Genomic DNA, 16,611 nt, shown 5'->3' on the forward strand with positions numbered 1-16,611 from the left:
TCCAGGACCTGAATGGAACTTTTTACTTTAAGAAAACAACAACAAAAACAACACTGATGCGAAGGTCATGTAACCCTGAAGAAGGTCCCAACAAGAACTCCAGTTTCTCTAACGCTTCTCTTCGGTGCCTAAACCTCAACGGGAGCTTTTACATCTCATCAGTAAATTAATCAAGGTTCTATTTTGTCGTTGATGGAACAAAAATAAAAAAAGGACCCCAGAGAAGAGTGGACATGTCCTCATAAATATGGATATATACCCCCACCACCCTCAACAGGAGAAGAGGGGGAACATGGAGGGATGGATGATGGAGGGAGGGAGGGATGGGTGGATGGTTTCAGGAGAAAGATGAAGAGTCCTGGGTGCAGGTCCCCCAGACCTGAAGACGAACACAGAGACAAACATTTGCGGGACAGGTTGCAGCGATGTGGCCGGTCTAAAACTGGACTTTAATCCAGAAACGATATATTAGAAATAGATCCTGTCATTTTCTGTCATGTTTTAGTTTTCTTTTTCTTGTTTTTTGTTGTCTTCTATCATTCCTCATGTTTCCTGCCTCCTGCTTCTATTTTGGTTCTTACCTGCTGTTAACACCATCCTGTCCCTTGTTTTTCCAGACTTCATCGTGCCATCTTGCATTTGGGCCCAGCTGAGTAGCCTGCCTTTTTCCTGGAAAGACTCTTTGGAAACAAGAGAGCGTTTCATCAAGGAGCCAGACTGTCTGGACATTCTGACCCGGTTTTACAAGCCTGACCCTGAGGTAGCCTGATTGGGGGCACAGGTGAAGAGGCAGCAGGCGGCGTAGATCAGGAAGACTCCAGATCTCGGCTGCTCGTTTACCAGGTTTGTAGTTTTACTTCAATCATTCATGTAACGTCTAACCTGTGACCGCTGAGCCAGCCAGGTTAGCCTCTAGAACAGCCTCACCTGTACACCACCACCTCCCTCTGGTCCCCATCTGGTGTGCTGGCCCTGCTGCCCTCTGTGCTCTGCTGCCACCTGTTGGCCTGTTCAGGGAAGGCTCCACAGCCTCTCCTTGTATCCAACACCAAGTCAGGCTCAACCAACAACTATTCTTTCAGTTCAGGAGAAAAGCTCCTCTCTAACTTCACCTCTGGAGTCGCTGGTAGAAGAAAAAAGGAATTATTAATGGTTTTTAATTGGATTTCAGGGCGTATATCAAAACCAGTGGTGGATCCCACTGAGTGGATCCAGTAGAGGTTGATGATTCTTCTCACATCAGCTCAGGAAACAGGTTGTGTCCTCCATCAGCTCCATTCACACAGCCGTTTGAACCGTCGCTTCACACTTTACATCCACTCATGGTTAGTGGCGGCGTGTTCATGCTCCTCTGAGTGCTCGGCATCTGTTGCATTGGGATGTTGACTCAGAACAGTTGCTTCATCTGAGAGACAGAGCCTGATATAAATATCACACCTAAATCTCACGCCTATTGTACAGAATCTAGTGTGAGGCTCACAATCACGCGTGTGTGTGTGCAGCAGTGCGGCACATACAAGAACTCCCATCCAGCCGTGAGCTGACCCCAGCGGTGCACTGGAGGACTCAACAACAACCACGAGTCAATTAAATCTTTATTCTGATCAATCACAAAAAGTGAAAACCATTAAAAAAGAAACAAATGTAAAATCTAGAAAGTGCTGTACATAATTTATACTCAACATAAACCTGAAGTTTACGCCATAAACAAAAATTCAAGCACATTAAATCGTGCTGATAGTCGATATTCTGAAAAGTTTTTAACTCAGTGTTGGGAAAGTTATTTGAAAAATATAATACATCTGAGATTCCTCGTGTCTGTTACGTGAAAGAACCGACTGATACTACAAGATTACTGTCTTAATCGCAAGTTACATGACTTTTTGATTCTTTCAACCAAACAGGCACAAAGGAAGACGAGCCGCTCTAAAACTGCAGTTTTTAGTGTTGCTATAGCTCACTGGCCAATGGTTGAACCTGGTTGCTATGGTAACGTTAGCTTTCCCCTCTACTGTTGACAGAGGCTGCATCATCACCAGCATCTCCCTGTGATGAGCCTCTTCGCCTCTCAGGGTTCTAGCAGAGAACCTTAATGTTGGTTGCTTTTACCTGTTCCTGCCCCCATCCTCCATCTTCTCCTCTGCCTACACACACAGACAGGTGTGTGTAGGCAGGAGTGAGAGCGCTGTCCAGGTGTCCCTGCAGGTGACGCATCGCCTCGGGGATGTGGGACTATTATGGTCTGCTGGGAAGGTCAGGTTGCCTGATTGATTTTTTTAAATGAGAAACAGAAGAGCTTTGAGTGGCAACCCTGCAAAAGTTTGTCTCAAGTTCAACACGGAGACTCGCTCAGGCGGTCGAGTGTTTACAGCGCATGTCACATACGCAGCTGACCCCGGTTCAGAGTCTGGCCGGAGGTCTTTGCTGCATGTCACCCCCCCCCCCCCCCCACACACACACACACACTCACATTTTTCCTGTCTGTCCACTGTTAAATAAAGGCGTCTATGCCAAAAAATTAAACAAAACAAATTCTTCTGTACTGCATGACAGCTAAAAGTAATGCCTTTCCTTGAACCATCTTAATATCTTTGATCAGGAGTCACTCCTCATTGTTCTTCATGGACTGAAGACCAAGTATATTCATGTCAAACAAATCGCTCGTTTCCTAAGTAACTTCTCAGCCGACTGCAAACTCTCATCAATACCTTTCCAGTTTATCACTGCAGGCTTTTTCTTGTCTGGACCAGTTGTGATGCACAATTAAACACACCAAATGAAACAGTGGACAAAAGCAGCACACTAACAGGAGCAGTGTCAGCAGGCCGGTGCTTGCTGGTGGCTGTGACAGCAGCCCGGCCCAGGAGGAGGAGGGCGGAGGGTCTGACATCCACTTGGCTGCCTGGAGATCAGTAGCAGCATCAGCTGTGTGAAGTTTTACATCGCTGACATTGTAAACAAGCCAGCGAGGACAGAGGGAGGACTCAGCAACACACAGGAGATGAAAGCAGGGAAGATGCTGCTGACAGCAGACGAGGCGAGTGAGGCGCAGAGATGAGAATAAACCAAAAACAGAGCTCAGCCGAAGTCATTACATCCATTTAAGTGCTGCTCTTGACTGAACACGTTCATATTTGAAGCACTAGTTCTGTCCCACTCCGCCGCTCGATGTGGAGCTGAGAGACGTTGGGGGCATTAAGAGGCTGTGAAGCTCCACCTGACCTGCTGGTAAATGTTCTGATGTCAACACAGTTGCTCCTTACGTGCGAAAGAAAGCCGACGGCAAGCCTCCAGGAGGGATTTAGTCCAGCCCTGGTCTGTAGCCGTACCCTCAACCCGCCAGCATACACACAACATCGTGCTGGTTGGAATGAGCCGTTCTTCAGCTCCAGGGGTCGAAGTGCAGACACAAATCCCAGCTGCTCGTCCTGAGTTTCAAAGATGAGGGAAATCCTATGCTGCTGTTACAGAAGCAAAATGAATTAGCGGAGGGATTCTAGTCACAGAGTGTCTTTTATTGCAACCCTTAACTAGATACAAATGCAATAGACGTGTTTAAGTGCAACTTGTCGTTTAATCCTGAAACGTTCCTCAGATGCAGATTCGGCTGCAGCCGCTTGTCATTGAGCAGCTGATTAACCTCATGCGGTCGCTCCTTCCTGACGTACCTCCATATATTCATCTCCAGGTTTGCATGCTGTTTTGGGCAGGACTGTGGGTGTCAGTGTCAGATTTGATGAGAAAATAAACCAGCTGGAAGGCCCTCCAGACTGCCGCCGGTGAAACATGTACAGAATTTGTAACAGCCTGTCAGATTTTTGTGTGAATCAGTCAAAAGGGGCTGAAAAACCTCCTGAGACCATCCTGGCCCAAATAAGCCTCTGTGTGTCCTTTAACAGCATCATTCTGCTTCATCAAGAAAACACAGAAACCTGCACACACATCTTGCCAATGCGCTTGAGGCAGTGTGTTTCATTATAAAGGAGTAAAAAATAGACAGGGAATTAAAGGTGGTGTTTTATCTTGTTAAATACGGAGTACAAAAAAGGTTTTATCCTCAGAAGGCTTTTTATTTGCTTATGAAAGTCTGAGCCTTGTGAGGAGAGCTGCTCAGTCACATGCCTGTTCAGACATGACAAACGTGCTGCGGTGATCCGACCACACGTGGACAGCTGAGGACGTCCGTTTACGCCATCAGAGACCTGTGGTCACAGCTCACTTGCTGCTCTATGTGCATCTTGTATGCAGATTAGAACCATTTCTATCAGATAAACCAGGTTATAAAATACATTTCCATCAGAAGATGGCGATAAAGGCAATGTAACAATGGCTCCAACAGGCGGCGTAGAGAAGAAACCCCAGAAGCAGAGCAGGTGCAGCGGTTGCTCCGGCCAGAGGTGCTGAGGAATCACCCCGCCTGAACAAGCTGCAGTCGCTCTTTGGTGCCAGCTGGTATCCGACGTGTTGCTGCGTCTCCACTGACGAGGACAAAGTTGGAGAATAAGAGGGAAGATGGCGGCAGTGGAAATAGCTGGTCAGTCACCAGTGAAAGATTCACTACATCACATTTTACTTTGATTAGATGTTTAAAAAAATAAATCTGTGACTCTGAGGTAGTTTCGCTCATTATCCACGTCAAAATTCCCTTTTACGGAAACTCAGTGGTTTTACATACCTGGTTAATCTGCCGTGATGTAATTTAATATATTTATCAAACTTGAAGGTCATTGAATGAAGAAGAACATCAAGATCCAGACAGCGGTGGGATCACCGGGGCTCCTTCATCTGTTCACACGCCAAACGTGGAGGCCGCCATGCAAGCTGCCAGCCCAGCCGTCAGCAATCCGCAGGTCAGCATCTGGCTCCTCGCCCTCATGGTTCGTTTTTGAGTCATTTCTGATGAGGAGCAGCCACCTTGAGAGCGAGTGCTGCAGACAACGTTTCTTGTCAGAGCTCCTCTTTTATGAGGCTGGGGAAAAACCTCCCAACTTCTCAGAGAGGCTCTGGCTGGACCAACCAAAAGCCTCAGTCAGACATGAGTGTGACGATGCTGGTTACCAAGCGTCAGCTCTCCTTCACCTGGAGGGTTTACAGGGAGGGGCTGAAGGTGAGTGGGTCTCAGACAGAACTCCGGTGGAGCTGAGCGTTCTCTTCTGTGAGAGTTCAGCCTTCATCTGCTGCTCTCCTGAGCGCTGCAGTTTTATCTAAACCAAACACAGCAGCAGCTGATTTCACTGATCATCAGTCAAAGCAGGAGGTCTATAATTAGTCAACTCAGCTGCTCGGTGGGATTGGAAACCTGCTGATGTTCCGTGGCAGAAGACCAGACACTGCAGGGAATGTGTTTATGCTCTCTGCTGGGCCACATCCAGAAGAAGTTGACAACCTCAAAACTCAAAGTTTTACGTTCCTAACATTTTAGTGTTGTACCCTCATTTCTGACTTGCAAATGAACCTGAATTCACTACAAACTAATAAATAAATGCTTTTGTTCCCCTGAAATACACAATTAAACATTTCTCCTTCCTGTGATCACAAACCAACGCACGCACACGCACGCACACACACGCACACACCGTATTTGTGCACACTAAAACAAAACCTCCCATATCTCGGTGTTTGGAGCAGTGACTCTGGGAGTCGGCAGCAGCTGGTAAGCTGCCGCCTTGAGGAACGTTTCGTCAGCAAGCGAGTGAGGAAGTGCCTTTTCGCCGCAGAAACAAACACCAAAAATTAAAATGAAAAACCCGCCTCGGTAGCGCTGCTCTTATCCGCCACCTCAGAAAGCCTAATCTCATTTTCGCACTTGAGTGCTTGTGTGGACAACTGCTTCCTGTTCTGCCTCTTCAGGACTCAGGGAGAAGTTGGAAGGAGGCTAAACAGGAGGAGAGGGGAGGAGCTTGGAGTTGTGATGTGCAACTTTTCAAACACCAGCAAAAAAACCGTGTGGAACAGTTTACTGGCCCGTGCCAGGATACGGGTGGATTCTTCTCCTTCTCCTCGGTCTCTTTTTAACCCGATGAGTGTTGATGCTTTTTCTAAAATAGGAGGCCGTTTCCTCTGATAGTGATAAAATCCTCCATCACGATGATTCTGCCTCCGACTGGTTCGCCATGTGCGGTCGGTAGCATGCTTCAAACGCAGAAAGGTCCCAGTTTCAAGGCTTCAGTCCTCACATGCTCGTACTTCGCCTTGTTCTAAGTCAGGTCTCGCTCTGGATCGTTCATTGGTGGTCCTGCTCGCCGCCTGTGCACCAGTGCTCCTGCCAGTGACGAGTGCTTTTTGGACTGGAATGGGAAAGTCAGATGACTGTTGTTCCACCCTGGGTGAAAACATGACCTGTTGGTTCATTTTGCTCAAGTAACACCACGTGGTTCACAATGTTCACACTCGTGTGCTCGCCGGTCGCCTCCTCTGCTTTCATCCCAACCTGCCTTTGGCTGCTGCTTTAATAATGCAACACCTCCACAGCAGCACCACTAAATGCTGTTTATGATGCATTATTTATTTGTTTGTTATTATATTCATGACAGACTAATACAGGGGGGTAAACAACACACACACACACACACAGTAGATAGAACATAAATGCATTTATTTGTGTGTCTGACTTCTGTGAGATTGTTCAGATAGAACAACAAACCGACAAAGCTGTCTCCTGGGAAACACCTCTGCAGGAATCACCATTTAGACATCGTAAAAACCTTTTCCACACAACAAAACTAACAGAAATAAGAAATACTAAAAGTATTCTGGTAAAAATGCAAGAACGGGTTTCGCCCATGAACGTTTTATAAGGCAGCACCGTTTGGTTGATCAAATTTTGAACTCAGACTCTAAGCTGAATATTCCAACCTGACCGGACCAATCAGATAACATACGATCGATGAATGGATGATGGAGATGAATCAGTGCACGGGAGAGAGGTAGGATGGGGGGGCTGGTGGCTTCAGGTGATGCTCTCAACCCAACATGGTTGGCGCCGCTGCTGCGGGTCCCGGTGAAGGTGATGTGCCTCAGAATGTTTACATGGTGTTGGAGGAAGCTGAATTACTGTTCGTCCAACGATAACTGGACTTTTCAAGTACACAGTAGTACATAAACACACATCAATCCCACTGACATCATACTTTGCTGCTGTTGTTTTACAGAGGTGTCCATCTACAAACTTGCTTCTAAACCTCGAGTCCGGTACACCGCCTGTTCCCTCCTACCCAGCTGTCCTGGTCGTTGCTGTTTCCGTCTGACAGCGAGGACTTCAACTGGGGGGTGCGGCAGGGGTAAGGATCCTCTCCCCGATGAAGAGGCGCCGGTACAACATCCAGGTAACAAACTTGAATGCGGTCAGTCAACCTGTTTTACACAGGGATGACGCCCCCTGCAGTTTTATGTGAGGAACTGTCTCTCATGCCACCTGATAGCTTGCACGCCCCTCCTCCAGGCCAGTTGTCGGTTCAGACGCCCAGCCGAGGTCAACTCAGACAGGAAGCCGTGTTGGGAGAGCATGCACGGCCACTTCGATTGATGTAATGCATTCCACTTCTAAAGCACTTCTCTAGAAACTCAGAGCGTACAAATATCCAAACCGTTGCACGTCCTGTGCGTCTGTGGTTGGCTGCTTTCTTCTGTCCCTCTGCTCAGCTGCTGGAGACGACTCTGTACCGTACGACTTAGAAAGTAGTCGTGCCTCAAATGTGAAGTGCATATCATCTGGAGTCACTGTCTCCACCCTGATAAGAGTTGGTTAGAACCCTCAAGTTTGAGGCAGCGATAAGGGCTCTGCAGCTCTGGAGCTGGTGGAAGCCAGTGTCTCATAAAATAAACATGAGGCTCAGCCCAGCTACATTACGATCTACTGGCCTACATACAATACGTGATGAATGCATTTTCCTCCCAGGCATGGAAATTTAGTTGAAAAGTTTGGAGGAGGTACACACGAGCACATTTATATTCACAGACTTTTTGTCTTCAGTTGCTTAGACATCCTTTTTCATCTTCTGTAATATATTATTAAAATCATTTTTACCTACATTTTCCACAACTTTGTTTTTATATTTGCCTGTGGCAGGTTATTTCATACTTCTCGGGCTTCCCAAATTCCAACAAATGAGTGCCGCATTTCAAAGAGCTGAGCCCAGCCTGAGTGCACGGCCGTGGCTGATACCTCCCCAGTGAGCCGAGGAGCTGCAGCTCAGTGGGGAGCTTCACGCTCAACAGCTTCCACTGCTGCAAATCCCAATCAAACACATTCAAATCTGGGAGATGAGGTGGAAGTGAGGCTCCACTTTAAATAGATGTGACTTATAAAGGGACAGTCTGAACCTTTAATGATCAGGCAAACCAGAATTTAGCTAGTAAAAGCATTTCCTGCATAAAATGCAATATGAATGCTGCGAGCTGAAAGGAATCCCTGAAGTGATGCTGAACATTAAATATCTAAAATAGGGAAGCTGAAGTAAACTGAAAGATGGAGAAAGTGAAATACTTTAAAAAGTAGAATAGAGAGAAATGAGCTGAAAGGAAGCAAAAATGCCTTTAAAGAGATTTAAGACTAAGCTGAAGAGTCAAAAATTCTCGATAAGAATGTGAAGGATTTGAGGAATCTCTCCTTTCACTTTCATCATGAAAGAAAATCAGGTTTTAAAATAGTACAAAAGGTAGATTGTTGCTGGGGGTCGTGGAGGCTTTTTCGGTTCTTTTTTCAGAAATAGATATTTAAGAGGTGGGTTGATGAGCCCGGGCCCACCCTGAACTCTGGTTCTGCAGTCCGAACTACTGAAGTGCCGTGTGTGTCCGGGCAGGAATCCTGTTCCCTGAGGATGGGGACGGTCCCTGTGCTGATCCGTCCAGCGGACCTGGTTGGGTTTGTCTAGCGAGGGACGGTTCTGGAGCAGGAGCCAGCAAGAGGCGAAGGTGAAGAGACGAGACTGTGTCTCTGTCAACCCCCCGCTATCAGACGAGTGTGACAACCTGAACATGGAGGGGAAAAACTAGCAAATGACGTTTTTGGTTTTTTTGCAATAAAACTAATCCAAATTAATGGAGCTCTAATTGAATTTAGTCCATCCTGCTGATATGACCGATAGCTCCATTCAACACCTCGCGATGGAGGAGAAAAATGTGACAGCGGGAAATAAATGAGGGGTAATGCGTTAGACTTCCGATAAACACTGACTGAATAATGAAGTCCTTTGACGCAGCAGCAGTAATACGTCAAATTAACATGTAAGAAACTAAAATGTCAACCATAATTTGTCCCTGGAAGATACGCTGAGCAATTTGCTTCATATCAATTTGCCTTGTGTCAGCTCAGATAGACTCATCCATGGAATCCTTGCCATTTCAAAACAGCCAGTTACTTGGTTTTAGCAGGATAGGAGAGTGTGGAGCTTTAGAGGGAGAAATGGTTTCCCAGCATGGCGGAACGTGAGTCCGTGCGTAACAAATGTCACTGTTGGTTATTGCAGCCATGACTGAAAGAGCAGAGAAAAACATTCTCCCTCGTCCCAAGTTGGTGTACCATCACAAAGAGAATGTCACCATGACACTGGACTGGATGATGGCGACAAGAATGAATCAGAGTTTCAGTACTTTGCTTCAGAAACCTTTATTTTATTTCATCTTCAACAAAATTATGGTTTTTTTCTATTTTAAACTCTCCTGAGGGAGGCAACCTTTGGATTCATCTGGAACACACAAAATAATTCATTTCAAAATGTCAGTATTTATTGAAAAATCTGCCCGATAGACAGTGGCAGTTGCTGGTTGTGTTTCTGGTTTTGTGACCACTTCCTGTTTTTGCTTTAAAAAACAAATAAATCAGAATATAAAATAATCTCATGCAAGCTTTGAACATCTTTCTTTCCCTCCTCATGCAAGCTTTGAGCACAGTGTCTGCTCCACCACTCAGAGAGCAGAAGCTCTCCTGCATTGTGTTTCTGAGTCCAGAGCGCGGAAAGATCCAGCCACATCCATGTAGTTGGAAGCTAAAGGAGGCTGCCGGCTAACAACAGCCCAAAACCACCACACCACACCAAGGAGCACGGCTGTCCGGGTTCAGCGTGCCGGATCACACAACATCTCACCACGTGGCTGTAGCGGCGGCCGTCAACCCGGACAGAACAAGATGGCGACGGAGGTTGAGAGAAGGTCAAACATAGCGGGGCGCCTGCTCTGCCGGCAGTTGTTTGTGGAACAAATGGAAAGTCTGCGCCAAACTGAAACTCTTTCAAGAGTTGCATTTCAATCACTGTTCTGCATTTTTCATTTTAATAACAGAAAAATGCCACTTCAAGCGTGTCAACTTTGTTGAAGCTTTGAAATTTGCCCTTTCCCCCTCCAAATTCGGCACATCATAATTGGGAAATATAAGTCCTTGGATGTGAACCAGGCAGAGGACGCGCGAATCTCAGCAAGAGGAGAGATAACTTGGATCGTGGAGGGTTGGTGGGGGGTGTTGAGGCATCAGAGGTTTGGGACGGCTAATTAATTTCCCAGTAGTGCAGCACACTTGCTGGAGGCCATGTAAACACTCTCCTCCCCTCCGTAGCATGGCTTTTAAATGGATCAGCTGTCTATTTAGCTGCAGATTATCGCTCTGTGGGTTTATCTCCCACCCTGAGAGCTGAGGAGAAGGAAGGCGAGGACAATAGTGCGGAGGGGAATCCAGAGATGTGGAGCGGGTAGGAGATGAGTAATCGTGGGGGGTGGGGGCGGCGACAGGGAGCGAGGAGAGAAAGCGCTGCACCGTGTAGCTTAAACATAGGCAATATCTCACATCGTGACCTGGTCCCAGTAAGATTTTGGATAAAGGGACAGCTGTGGTGGCACTCTGGATAAATCATCACTGCAAGACCACAGCAGCTACAAGCACCAAACCGTTACTCTGGTTGTTGCCAGCACCATGGCTCGTCCACCGGCCCGGAGGGGAGCTCCGCCTCCCCGCCACTCACCGTCTCCTGGTGTCGGCCTTCCTGGAGGACCTTCTGTATATTAGCACCAGGGTGACTGTGTGATGCTGCTGCAGCGATGAGAGTCTGGACCAGAGGAAGACTGCCCCTGTTCCAACATGGCTGCCGGGCAACTCAATGGTCCAACAGAACTTCCCTCAAAATTCTTCAGCAGGACAAGCAAGAACACAAGTGGGAGGGTTTTCAATCTTCTGAATCAGCCTCATTCTTGATGAGAGGAGATGAGCCTGGACAGTGATTGATGACAGCAGCCGCTTCTGTTCCACTCACCCTCCAGAACTAAAGAAACAATTTTGTATGAATTAGATTAAATCAAACATCCTCTGGCTCCAGACCACACTGAGCACTCATCCCTTCTAAAAGCCCTGCCTCTTCCCAGGGCCGCATGTTAGCAAGTGTTAGCATCGTCTTTGGACTGTGGGAAAGGGATTAGCATATCAATTACAACATTACATATGCATTTAAAGCAAATCATCAATTAAAAATATTTTTAACTGTGCAGAGTAGAAAGGGATTGAGAGGAAGAGGAGGAGAGAGGAAGAGGAGGAGAGAGGTAAAGCATAGAAAACCCAGAGATGAGGAAGGGTGAGGAGCTCATGGAGGGAGAGTCTCTGGTGGTAGCATCGTTCCATCAAAGCCTCGCTGCAGCGCCACATCGAGAGACAACACGACAGAACAAACAAACGGAAACTAGACAAACATAGAAGCTGCCGCTACAACACGTTCAGCAGGGAGCCTCCCTCCCCGCTGGGGCAGCTGGCGTCGCTCCATCTGCTCCGCCGCTCCAGCGTCTCACCTTGTTCATCAATTAACTTCACCGTCATCGCCTCCATTTTCCAGTCAACACTTTCATTATCTCTCCTGCCACCACAGGAAAACAATTCATTAACAAAGATCAAGAATAACATTACAATTTAAGTGTGCTGTAATTCTTGTGTGTTTTCGGTCACTGAACAACCTCAAATTATATTTGTGTTCAGCCATGTTTAAGTGTGTCCTTGCCAGCCTTTTTATTTTAAAGATTTAATTTCAAGTTTTCCTCTCTGTCTTTTTTGTTTAGGTTGAATCAAAGCTTGAAAATGTCTCAAATTCATTAAAAAAAACCTTTCAACTTTTTGTTGTAATGGCCCCAGTAGATACTCAGGCCCTCTAAACTCAGTGGAGCAGCTAGCAGCTAGCAGCTAGCAGCTAGCAGCTAGCAGCTAGCAGCTAGCAGCTAGCAGCTAGCAGCTAGCAGCTAGCAGCTGCCAACCCTATGAGACAAATAAACAGGCGCAGTGTCCAGAGGTTTGTGTCCTCTACCCACGCCCGTAACTTCATATAGAGTGTATATAAAGAAGTGGACTTTAATTGAGTTGAATTGTCACGACGCATGTCTCAGCTTGTGGTGGTGGTCCACATGTATGACACCTCTGGTATGAAAATAAAGCAGGACTAGAGAAACAGAGCAAAATGATTCAAAGAGGCAGTTTTGCTGGTGGTGGTGTACAAAACTGACAGCAAGATGATTCATGTTGAGCTGGTCTTCATGTAAAAAGCGAACCTGCAGGCGGGACAGCTGTTAAACTGAGTTGGGAGATTTCAATCTGCATCCCAGATCTGCCGTCTCCGTCGCTCCTTCTGTTGGTGCCCTCGTCGTCTGTGTTTTCCGTCTTTAATCCCGCGCCAAACATCTACCTGACCCGAGGTCACGTTGGTTAGCAGAGAGCTAACCGGAGGTAGCCAGTTACGCTGCTGTGAGTCTCTGGCACTCCTTGTGGGCGTGTAATGCACATCCACTGCTATTGGCTAATGTAAATGCCAATCAATATCCTTGGCAAGTCCCTCCCCAGCTTCATGATGCTACCAGAAACTCATGAATACGTGTAAACAAATGTCTGACATCTGTTTGTGTGCTGTTTTGGGAGCGAGGAGGCTCAGTAAGTTAACCCCAACACGCCGCTGTAAACATCCTTCACTCTGTAAAGACTCCAACCATCTGGTGCAGGATATCAATTTGGCGCTTTATTCATTCCTAAAATCATTGGTCTATGTACAAAATCCAGGCAGCTTTTGTTAGAGCGACGCAATTGGGACAAGCATTTAGGAGCATATAAATTGAAATTATAGGAAGACATTCTTGGATTGGACAAAGCCACTAGTATGCTCCGATCTGAGTCGATTCACGCCCACTCAGATGTGCCAGTTTACTGGAAATCTGCTTAAAAGCTCAGGACCAAGCAGACCTTATAATTAATAAAACACAAATAAAGAAAATTGATTGAATTTGAGTGTGACAGGACTTCACGGACGCTTCTGTATGAGATCTGCAGGAAGGCAGAAGGAAATATAGGACACAGTGTCCACACACGGGCAAGAAGCCAAATCCTGACGGATGAGAAGTAACGACTTCATAGAGAAAAATGATGTCATTTTTCTAAGTAGAAATCTCGACCACACATGGGACTGAGTGTCAGCCAGTGAGTGTGCACACGGTTAGCACCCATACAGGGACAGATGAATGCACACAATCTGTTGAGTATGTAAACATGCTCACGCACACACACGCACAGAGCCTGGCCCCCTGAGAGAGGCCCTGTAGATTTTCCCGGCTCAGTGGGAAACGCTGGTTTTCCGAGGCGTCCACAGGGAGGAATTCTGCATTCACACAAACGTTCAACCTCCCTTGCTGTTCTTGTTCTGAGCGCCGACCGTTAAGTCTGACTTGCTGTTGGAAGTTGAGAATATGCTTTCTTTTCTCTGCTGTGATTTGATCAAGTGCAGGAGAAGGATCAGGGAACAGCCAGTTACACACACACACACACACACACACACTTTGAATTCTCACCATAGAAAAGAAGCTCCTCGCTGCAGAGACGTGATCTACACAGTGCAGGTGACTGGGCTGAGGCATGTGTGTGGACGTGGATGTCAGCGGGGGAGGGGAGCGCAAAACTGCCAATGAAGGACAAGTGGTGATCAGGTTGTTCTGGATATTTCAGATGTGGGAAAGACTCTGCAGAACCTAAGTGGAGGCTGCAGGCGCACACACAGCGCTGCATATCTCCCCCAGGAGAATCGTCACGCCTCGGCGGCACAAGCACACTGACTACAAAGACTCAGAAAGGTAATATGATTCATTTACATTTATTATTAAAAGTTGTTAAGCACTTGAGCACTCACATTAGTGAGTCGTGAGCTAATTATTCAGGGAGATTTGGAGGGATCTACTGAATAAAAACTGTGATGGTACAGTCATGCAGGCACACACACTGGGAGCCGTGTGTAAACCTTCTCCAGGGATTTCTGGTCCTCACCGTGTCAGGAATACACAGACGCAGGAACGCTGTATTTTTTATTGTATATTTGTACAAAACTGTTGCATGAAAGGGTTTGTGGCACTCTGATGTTCAAATCAAGCCTGCTGTAATCCACATTCTTCTCCCTCTCCCTCACTTGCCTTGTTTCAAGGTTTGTTTTCTTCCTTTGATACTTGGATTTTCCAGATACTCTGTCATTACCTGACCTTTCCCAAGCACTCTTCCTGCTGATGTGTTGTCTGAAATCCGGATCTGTCCATCAACACATCTCTGCTGGCGCATGAAGACAAATCATTTTTAATTGAGCTTTTTAAGAGCAGTTTAGATTAAGGTTGTTTGCTCGCTTAAATGATGGTTTAATTGAAGTTTTCTTTGTGTCCTTCCTCATCAAGTCAAGGTTTATAAGGTTTCCAACATTCAGCAGAAGCCGTCGGGGAGCAGTGGAGGGAATTGGCTCATAAAAAGCAGTCTGGACGTTGTGTGCAGGAACAAATGCAAATCAGCGACGTTGGTTTTCCTCCTGAGTATTCGAGGCCCTCCTCACCCATGCAAGCTGTTCTGGCTAAAAGGAGAGCATGAATGGAACACAGCAACAGCGCCCCCCCCCCCACTGTATCGTTACTTTTCATCAGTGAAACAGAAGTTTTTATCACACGCACGACGGCGCACCCTGACACCTAAACTACCGCTCCTCAGAACCGTGTGAGAAGCCGACTGTTCTCTATTCAGAAACAAGCCAACGTATGCAGGTGGCGTGATGCCACAACACTCACTGGCATTGGCTTGCTGCCAGCTTTGTGGGACTCCCTGAATATTCGCCATGACGACTGTAACCAAACCCTGATGACTAAATGGTTGTCGCATTGCCTCGTATGTTGCTCACCTGTGGAAGGTAAAACTTGTCACAGGTTTATAGGCTTCCTCCATTTCTGACTCTCCCCAGACGTCACCTGGTTGGTGTGAAGGAGCCGCATCAGATGGATGAGCGTTCGTCAGTGAGCGACTCGCATCACATGAGCTGCAGAGGGTAACCTGGGCTGTGTCCTGACAGGATGAGTTTTATCGGCGTACAATTGTGAATTATTTGATGGAAGGCCAGACTGCCGTGGGACGGTATTCCTGCTCTCAGGGAGCAGAACTGTTCTGGTTGGGAAGCTTCGCTCTCACCTCACCCGAGTCCTGACCTGATTTGTAGAAATAATACACTGACGTTCAGACTGCTGGGTACACGGCAGCAAGGCGAGGCTGATTCATTGCCATATTTATGGGATATGAAAACATAATTCTCCAAGTGAAGCTGCGCTGCCACTCTGAGAACTGAGGGAACGTGGGTGTGGAGAATCTTTCTATCTGGGGATCAATTCTGAGTGTTTTGGAGTGAGACCCAATTCCATCACTGAAGGACAGCAAAGACAGCAAAGCTCCGAGGCTCCGTGGGGGCGGGAGGTCGGGGGCATCCTCACCGGGTCAAGACACCCAACTGTAAGTACCTGAAAACAAATGACACCTATGAGCTGATGTACTGCTCCTAGCTGTGTCATATTCAGGACCAGTGGTATCATAGCTCCCCTTTATCTTCTTAATTTTGATTGGCTGGTGTAGACAAATTTAAATATATTTGCTTAAACTGTAGTTAAATTTATACATACATCCACTTAAAATAGAGTGCAGGACACACAAGGCAGTTGTAATAAAGATGTTTCTGTGGCAGTTCCCAAAGAGGTAGGAAAGGTTCCAACACTGTATTTAGTTCATCAGTGTACTTCTTTAGTGTTAGTAGCGGTACCCGGATCTCCTGCTCATGCATCCCAGGCAGAATCGATGACTTGGCTGCAAGTCACCTTATTTGACCTCGTGAACATCTGGAAGTAGTAAAAGGTGTTTTACAGAGGGGTCCCACAAATCTCCAAAGCACCAGGATTAGTTGGTGCCATTGCGACTCTAGGAAGGAACTTATAAATACTGGAGCCAACACAGATAGACGTTCCAAGATATAAGACAACAGAAGAACACTTCCTATCAGCAGTGAAGCACAGACCAGACTGTTTAGAGTGGACAGGTGAAAAGGTCACAGCAGGGAATAGCGGGAGTGTAGATCATGCTAGCATCACTCCCTCAAGCTAATTAAGTCAGAACAGAGTCCACAAGAATGTCTATGGTGGGATGAGGCCGTGAAAGATAAGAGCATGGCCGTAAATCGGAGGTTTTAATCTTCACAGCTGCAACAACAAGGCCACGATGGACCAGAAGGGACTGGCATGGGGTCAGACAGAAGATCCTGCAACAGACACAAAGATCAAAAATACACACTTGCACGCAGAAGCGATCCCATCAGCACCTCC

At 46.8% G+C, this 16,611-nt stretch overlaps 2 long non-coding RNA genes across 2 annotated transcripts in view; one reads left to right on the top strand and one right to left on the bottom strand.

Moving 5' to 3' along the window:
• LOC147255247 (uncharacterized) overlaps nt 1-16,462 on the top strand; it is a 33,675-nt gene extending 17,213 nt beyond the window's left edge. Inside the window, exons 2-7 of the long non-coding RNA XR_015118083.1 lie at nt 618-843; nt 4,340-4,534; nt 4,724-4,850; nt 7,152-7,325; nt 13,952-14,076; nt 15,213-16,462. This is a non-coding gene — a long non-coding RNA (uncharacterized LOC147255247). The remainder of the gene's footprint in view (nt 1-617; nt 844-4,339; nt 4,535-4,723; nt 4,851-7,151; nt 7,326-13,951; nt 14,077-15,212) is intronic.
• LOC147255248 (uncharacterized) lies at nt 9,645-12,798 on the bottom strand. Its single transcript, XR_015118082.1, has 3 exons — nt 12,514-12,798; nt 11,767-11,831; nt 9,645-11,249 (listed from the first exon to the last, which is right to left on the bottom strand). It is a non-coding gene; the product is annotated as an uncharacterized LOC147255248 (long non-coding RNA).
• Nucleotides 16,463-16,611: the final 149 nt, after the last annotated feature.

Source organism: Aulostomus chinensis, chromosome 10, assembly GCF_037954235.1.
Source record: "Aulostomus chinensis isolate RoL2024-O1b breed Wild chromosome 10, RoL_Achi_v1.0, whole genome shotgun sequence".
Lineage (NCBI taxonomy): Eukaryota > Metazoa > Chordata > Actinopteri > Syngnathiformes > Aulostomidae > Aulostomus > Aulostomus chinensis.